Source organism: Hippopotamus amphibius, chromosome 4 (assembly GCF_030028045.1).
Source record: "Hippopotamus amphibius kiboko isolate mHipAmp2 chromosome 4, mHipAmp2.hap2, whole genome shotgun sequence".
In the NCBI taxonomy this organism is placed as follows: domain Eukaryota; kingdom Metazoa; phylum Chordata; class Mammalia; order Artiodactyla; family Hippopotamidae; genus Hippopotamus; species Hippopotamus amphibius.
This window is the reverse complement of record NC_080189.1, coordinates 65,849,563-65,857,276: the sequence shown is the minus strand read 5'-3', so window position 1 is coordinate 65,857,276 and position 7,714 is coordinate 65,849,563. Positions and strand designations below refer to the sequence as shown.

At 36.7% G+C, this 7,714-nt stretch overlaps 1 pseudogene; it reads right to left on the bottom strand.

The window, feature by feature from the left end:
- Positions 1-278: 278 nt before the first annotated feature.
- LOC130852324 (cytokine receptor-like factor 3) lies at positions 279-1,593 on the bottom strand (annotated as a pseudogene).
- Positions 1,594-7,714: the final 6,121 nt, after the last annotated feature.

The window sequence follows — 7,714 nt, the reverse complement described above, 5'->3', positions numbered from 1 at the left end:
GGAAGTGGGTGGTAAGCACAGTATCACAAAGAAACAAAGAGCAGAATGTACAGTCGGTGGAGATGGTCTGGGGCCTGTCCTTGCGGAGCGGTCGCCTTGCGATCCTCCTGCTCCGAAATGCCCTTCCAAGGAGTTCTCGCCTTGCGGTCCTCCTTGGAGCCTGGTGACCTTGTCACAGCATTGGCTTGTCCAGACGGCTCCCGACACAATGACACCTGAATTGGGCTGGGGAAAGCTACGGGAAACCCCTGCGAACCTAAAGCGAATCATCTGAAAATCTAGAATACCCACACTTTCCACCCAGAATAGAAAAACAAGCATCCAAAGTAAAGAGAACCATAAGACTGATTGAGCAACCAAACACCACTTCTCTGTTATTTGAGCTAATAGTTACTCGAAGCTTGACGTTTCCGCCTTCGTTATTATTGGAGGATCCTAGAGTCACAGCTTCAATGTCAAATGTGACAGTGGACCCAGAAGTAACTGCAGGCAACTGATTAGTCATTTCTTTTCCATTTACAAAAACTGCACCGTTTGTACTGATGCACACTGCTTGATCCCGCTGCAGGGAGTCATATCCACCCTGTTTTTCTGCACACACGCCTATACTGTCTCTTCTGTCTGGTTGTCCCACAGTTTCAACCCTGAATGTTAACGTCTGTCCACAGAAGTAAGTGGGCGCACTGGAGTAGAGGACACCGGATGACTCGGCATCATTCCGAAGCGCTGTGTTTCTTCGACTGCTCAGGCTGTGCCCCTCAAAGCCAGCTGTCCACTCATGAGGCACCAGCGTGGAATGACCTATCTGGGGGACGCTCCAAGAACTCCACTCCTGCCGGCCATCTCCTCGGGCACAGACTCTGAACTGATATTCAACGTTGGGGTCTATGTACAGTACTATGAATTCAGTTTCAGACCTGCATACATGTCCTCAAAATGACTGGAAGTACATTTACGGAACTGGAGCCTGTAATCTTGGGCAGTAAAGTCATCGTCCACCTTACACCATCGTACGATGATGCCTCCTGGTTTTTCTGTCAATTCTTCTATCTGTACTGGTGGGCGAGATGCTACCGTTCCATGCTTGAAAATACGGTCTTTCACTATGTTAAGAATTGAGTCATCCAACTGAGCAGATAAGCGAGGCACGTCAGCCAGTAAAGGCACTTCTGGTAAGCTGTCCAACTGGATGTGTGAGGCCTTTTTGGTAAAGCTCCACAGTTTTTCATTCTGTTCTCCTACACCACCCAGAATGGCGATCTCACCTTCTTGGACTAAGTCCTCTGCAGTGTTAACTCCATGCTCTATCAGCTTCTGGCAGTCTTCTAGTGGTTTAATGGTCTCCTGTTCAGTGGTGTCCACCTCTTGCAAAAGGGTCGCCAATCGCTCATCCAGGAGCTTCCCAAGGGTTCCTTTTAAATCATTAAAATGCTGTTTGAGGACATCTCTTGTCTGGGATGCACTTTCTTTGATCTGCCTCCGCGCCTGCCGCAGCCCCTGCAGCCTGTGGCCCAGCTCCCACGGGTAGCTCTTCGCTGCCTCCACGCTCTCGCGGGCTTCCTGAAGCAGCAGCTCGGGCTCCAGCTCCATCGCCCCCTCGTCTGGCTGTGCGGCCGGCGGCTGCGGGTGCGGTTCCCGAGTGTCGCATGTGTCTTTTTGAATTATGGTTTTTTCTGGGTGTATGCCCAGTAGTGAGATTGCTGGGTCATACGGTAATAACATTTTTAGTTTTTTAAGGAACCTCCATACTGTTCTCCATAGTGGCTGTATCAATTTACATTCCCACCAACAGTGCAAGAGGGTTCCCTTTTCTCCACACCCTCTCCAGCATTTATCGTTTGTAGATTTTCTGATGATGCCCATTCTAACCGGTGTGAGGTGATACTTCATTGTAGTTTTGATTTGCATTTCTCTAATAATTAGTGATGTAGAGCAGCTTTTCATGTGCCTCTTGCCCGTCTATATGTCTTCTTTGGAGAAATGCCTATTTAGGCCTTCTGCCCATTTTTTTATTCCAATATTATTCTTAAACTACATGAAAATAATAATCATAGCTATTTTAAAGCTTGTATCTGATAAGTTTCTCTGTAGTGCCTATAAGTTGTTAATTAATTGCCATTACCATTAATCTACCATTATCATTAATCTACCATTATCATTAATCTACCATTATCATTAATCTACCATTACTAGAAGCAGAAGCTAAGAATTTCTTTATTTTTATTCAAATTTAGTGTTGTAAAAATGTTGAGTTGCATCAATCCTAATAATTTGGTGTACTAGAAAGCTTGCCTCCTCAAATCTCTTTTCCTTATTTGATGAATGAGAGTTTAGGGTTAAATTATCCCCAGAATGCTTACCTGATTCAATGTCTTATTCTCTGAATGATATTTAGCATTTGTTTTTGTTAAAAATTAATACAAATTAAATAACGATAACTTTCCTTCCAACTTTCCAAGACATATTCCAGACTGTGTTCTCCTAAAATGTTCTTTTTACCATTATATACGTCACAATATGCTTTGGACTTTGCTTTTAAGCATATTTCTTTTTTGACTAGAATAGCCAAGAATATTTCATTCCTTTGTCTTTTGTGTTCTTTAAGAAAAATGTAATAAGGGACATGAGGAATTCAAAAATTGTTTTATTTAAAAATTATTGGCTCTGTTAATTATCTGCTGTACTACTAAGTAAAAAGACAAGTTGGAATGTAATGTATCAATTTTTTGTTAATAAAGGAAAATTAGATGTGCTTATATTTGTACGTGTGTAAATAGTGACTTAGAGTGATACATGAAAATCAATTTCCTTAAAGAATTAAGGTTTTCAATGTGAAAGGGAATAGGAGCTATTTTTCTTTATACATTTTTCAGTTTAATTTGTGATAATAGTATGTTGTGAGTGCTTACAGGATTGGACACTTAGTTAAATTCTTTACTAGTTTTCACTAATTTAAATCTCAAAACAAGTGTAGAAGAAAGGTTCTATTATTTCTGCCTTTTTAAACAGGGAAATTTAAGGCCAAAAATTAGGGACTTTCCCAAAGTTACACAGTACTTGGCAGGCTGGGATTCAAAGTAGCTTGTTTTGTTTCATCTTTTTTCTAGTCCTTTAAAAAAAGAGGCATTGAATAAATACTATTATTGTAATAGAATCAACTTACTTAATTTAGTCACTTTAAATCATTATATATTTGTATAGTAGGTCTTAATTACATTGTAGAGTGAAATGAATTTTGTTCCTAGCTAACATTAAAGGCCAGTGAGAATAAACCCAACCAAAAATTTCAGTGAAACTTCTGGTTTGAACAATAGGTAAGGAGCCAAGGGAAATCAGTGCATTGATTCTTTGTGACTTGAGAATACCTTTCAGTGTATTCTCTAATTTGTAATCTCATACATAGTTAATGTGACTCTTTACCTACTGTGTGGGACTGAAGAACACTAAGGAGGAATAAATTCATACCCCCCCCCCAACCCTTTTTTTTCCCTGAAACATCCTTTAGGGTCCTTGAATAAAAGATAATCTGCAAATGCTGAAGGCTTTTGTGTAAGAATTGACTATACTCCAGAGGTAAAGGTCTGCAGTGAGTTCTACCATCTGTTACACATGTTTAGAACAGGAAAGCATCTTATATACAACAATTTTGACAGACACTCATTTTTTAATGGGCAAGGCACGTTATCCTCAAGGGTACTGAGTAGGGAAAACAGTCATGTATTCAATGGCTTGAATTTTCCTTCTTTTAATTTCCCACTTCCCCATAACTGTTTACAATTTGCATTCATCTCTTTGTTAATTGCTTCATTAATGCTTTGGAAATTAGAATGTTTGTTATACTTTGCAGTTGTTAGGTTGCCTAAGGCAGAGCAAATTCTAACTTTAAATAATCTCAATAAAATTATCACTGAAATGCTAGCATTTATAGTTCTTTGTGCGTTTATACTTGGTGGAATCTATACTCCTGAATGAGACTGTGTTATACTTAGAATATAATGGAAACTGTTGTCCCAACTTAGCTTTTAATTATATTTATTTCTATGATTTTTTAAATGTATACTATATGCTAGACCTTTTGGAAACAGTATGCATTGTAGATTAAAAAATTGTTTATGGAAATTTTCTACAGTAGCATATCTAAGACAATACAAGGAACAAATATTTAAGAGAAGTTAGGAGATAGGAACATCCTGCGTTTCAATTTGTATTCAAGCTTAATCCCACAAAGTGATTGATACTGAGCTTGTGAAATTTTATTACCATCATGTGATAAATATGCTTTAGGTATAATATAGCTTGAGTGAAACTTTCTTGTTAAATATTTGCCACAGGGCTCAGGTTAGTATTTAAAAACATTAAAATCTGCATTTCAGACATGTTCACAAGTATTCTTATGAAAATATAACCTCACTTCCAGACAAAGATGGAAAAACTAGAAGATATTATAGAATATTATTACATGAATTGGTTGATTTAGACCATGTGTTAAAATATTAATTGCCCTACTGATCTAGCAAATTTGCATTTATAGATTCAGATGACCTTAAAAATAGGATTTTAAAGGTAGATTCTCTCATTTTTATCTTATTTTATTCAACTACAATATATTTTGCCACATAAATCTTGCAATGCATTAAAGAAAAATTTTTGTCTTAATATTTTTTTAAAGTATTTGAATAATTTTGTCATTTTCAGTAAACAGAATAAAATCCTGAAACACATTAGGGTACATTCTAACTTAATCATTTATTTAGCTTTTTATTAAGAAATAATTTGATCTACAGAACAACCCTCTAAACAAAGGAAAATAAGTGTATGAGTATTAACATTGTGTAGATGAAGAGATTTAGACACAGAGATATTGAGTTTTTTAAGGGCTTGAATGGGTATCAACTGTTCTGAATATTGTATCAGTTGTAAAGGATTGGTCAAAAAAATCATTGTAAAATTATAGAATGTGTAATCCTATACTTAAAATAAAACATGAGATCAGAGTTTTATATGTGCGGGCATTTTTCCTAGCAATGAAAGATTTTTTTACCATGCACAGGATGAAAGACACAAACAATCCAAGGGAGATAAATATATATTTGAATAAATGTAACAAAGTTTCATAAATTAAAATGGCAGTAAAAACCTAAGATAAAGGCAAAATAATTATGTTCTAACTAATACTAGCCGTATAGAATTGAACGTATATGATTTACTGGTTTATTCATTCTTTCATGGCACAGATATTTATTGAGCATCTACTGTATGTTAAGGACCTGTTCTAAGAGCTCGAAACACTAGAGTGAATGTCTTTTTCAAAAGTCTGTTAGAAAGTTGTCCCTCAACTTGTATGGTTTCAGAGACACTATATAATTCTAATGAGGATGAGTACTGACCATTTAAATGCTATGTACTTCTTTCATATTAAGATTTTTTCAACATAAGTTGAACAGTGGCAGGGTAATGATTACAACTGCTATAGTTTAATGTAAAACAAATTGAGTGATGTTGAGTAAAAAGAAAGAATCCTATCACAACAAAAACAAAAGATAAACTGGCAAATAATCTAAGGGGTGATGAAAAAGAAGTTAGAATGAAGGTACTTTGTCAGTTCTAATTATCCTAATTTGAAAAAGCAAATAGGCCCACCAGATGTTACTACATGAGTTAATTCCATCTTCAACATTAAAAGTAATTAACTGACATGCTTACACTTGTACAGTTTCTTAGACTGAAATTAAATTCACGTGTTATGACTTTCTGTAATGCTGTCTTGAAACAAAGCCCTTATTAAAATGATGTAAATTCCTCGTAAATGAGAAAATTTTGGCTATTTACTCACAAGCTAACCTTTGAGGACATTGTCCAGGGCCGGGTTCACCACTCCCAGCATTTGTGGCAGGGAGTGGGGCCTTAGACCTTGTCATCCTGCTTCCTTACGTGGCTGCATGGCTGCTGCTCACTGATTCCCTTGACACGTTTTCTTTGCCTTAGCAACACCTCCAGAGCCCCATAAAGGAAAGGGAAACTGAAGCAGTGATGCTGTGGCTGTATTTTCCGTCTGCTGGTCACCTTATTGACTGTAATAATGACAACTAACACTTACCTAGTGCCAGGCAGTTGTCTTAGTGCTTTACATGTATATTCAACTTTTTAATCCTTGCCTCAGTTCTTTTTGTTAAGTTTATTCAGGACCTGTATTTTACAGATAAGCATCCTGAGGCCCAGGGCAGTCAGAGGGTCAGTAAACACCTAGTGGTCTGAGATTTGAACCCAGGCCATCCAGATCAGAAGTTATGCTTATAACAAGTCATGACTGTTGAGCAAAAATATTTTATGATTTTGATTTTCCTGTACTCATGTTTATGTCTTTGACCTAATCTTCCTTAATCCTGACTTTTTAATGCATAAAATATGAAAAGGAATCTCTGTCCTGCTTCCATCACAGAGTTGTCATTGATCACAAATTTTAATGTATGAAAAAATACATGGAAGCTGTAAAATACTATATGTGTGAAGACTATTATCATCACTTGGCGCTATTGAAGACACTTTTCTTTACTCAACTGTTCTCTTTCTGGCTTTGTGGCAGTGATCTGGTTCAGCTTTTCTCCAGCTTTTCTATTCCTTTTCTTTGCTTTTTTTCTGGCGCCATTTTCTTTTAGCACCTCCCCTCCCCCCCAACACACACACAAAAGCATAAAAGCCAGGGTCCTGTCCTTGACTCTGGGGAACTGAGATGTCACCTACTCTCACTTCTTACTCTTTCAGATGAGGAAACAAATTTTGAGGAGTTATCTGATGCCACAGGTTAATGTTATCAGAAATGGTTTTATTCATGTATTTCATTACCCAATCTGAAGTCCTCCCAGTACAAATGCTGGGCTGATTCAATGGGGGGCATTTCCATATCTTCTTTCTTTCACATCAAAGGATATCAGGTTTGAAAGTTAACAGTTAAAACATAACAATTTCACGTGTAAATGTTTTAAGACTAGTTCTGTATAAGATTTCAAGTCGTTTTTACTTCTTTTGGGGAGGGAAAAAAACTAATTAGTTTGGTCCTGATTCAGATAGATGTCATTTTAAATTACTTTCTTCTGTTTACCAAAATAATGCAATTAGATGGAGTAACTACAATAAAGAAGATAGGTTTAAACCAGATGTCTGGCAATAGACATTCACGTTATTAAAAACTATATATGGAACTGCCTGCTAGGCAAATTTATGCAGAAGTACATGTTGGGTCATTTTCAAGAAAACTGAACCTTGATTGAAATGTACAGATTTAGCCACACGTTTCATTTTTAATCAATACAGAACATCACTTGGTTCAGGCAGAATGATGTGGTTTGGGCTTGGAGGGGGAAGAGGTAGGTGGTGAAGGGAATTGATTAGGTTAATCAGTCCACTCTAGAAATTGACACAAAATATTATCTTTTTTCAATTTTTCAACTTTTTCTTATTTGCTTTATCTTGCTTTCAGTTTGGAGTGTGACTGTACATCTATCTATCTCTGTATATTCATTTACATATAGACACATTTCCTCAGAGAGTTAAGCCATAATATATATAGTGAGTCTGACTGAGAAATATTTTTACCAAACTTAACCAATTTTTTGTCTAGATTTTCTTTGAGTAAGGAAAGGAGAATGGTTAGAAGTTTAGCCTGAAAGGGCAGCAACTGATTCTAACCAAAACTTAAAGGAATTTTTATTAGGAT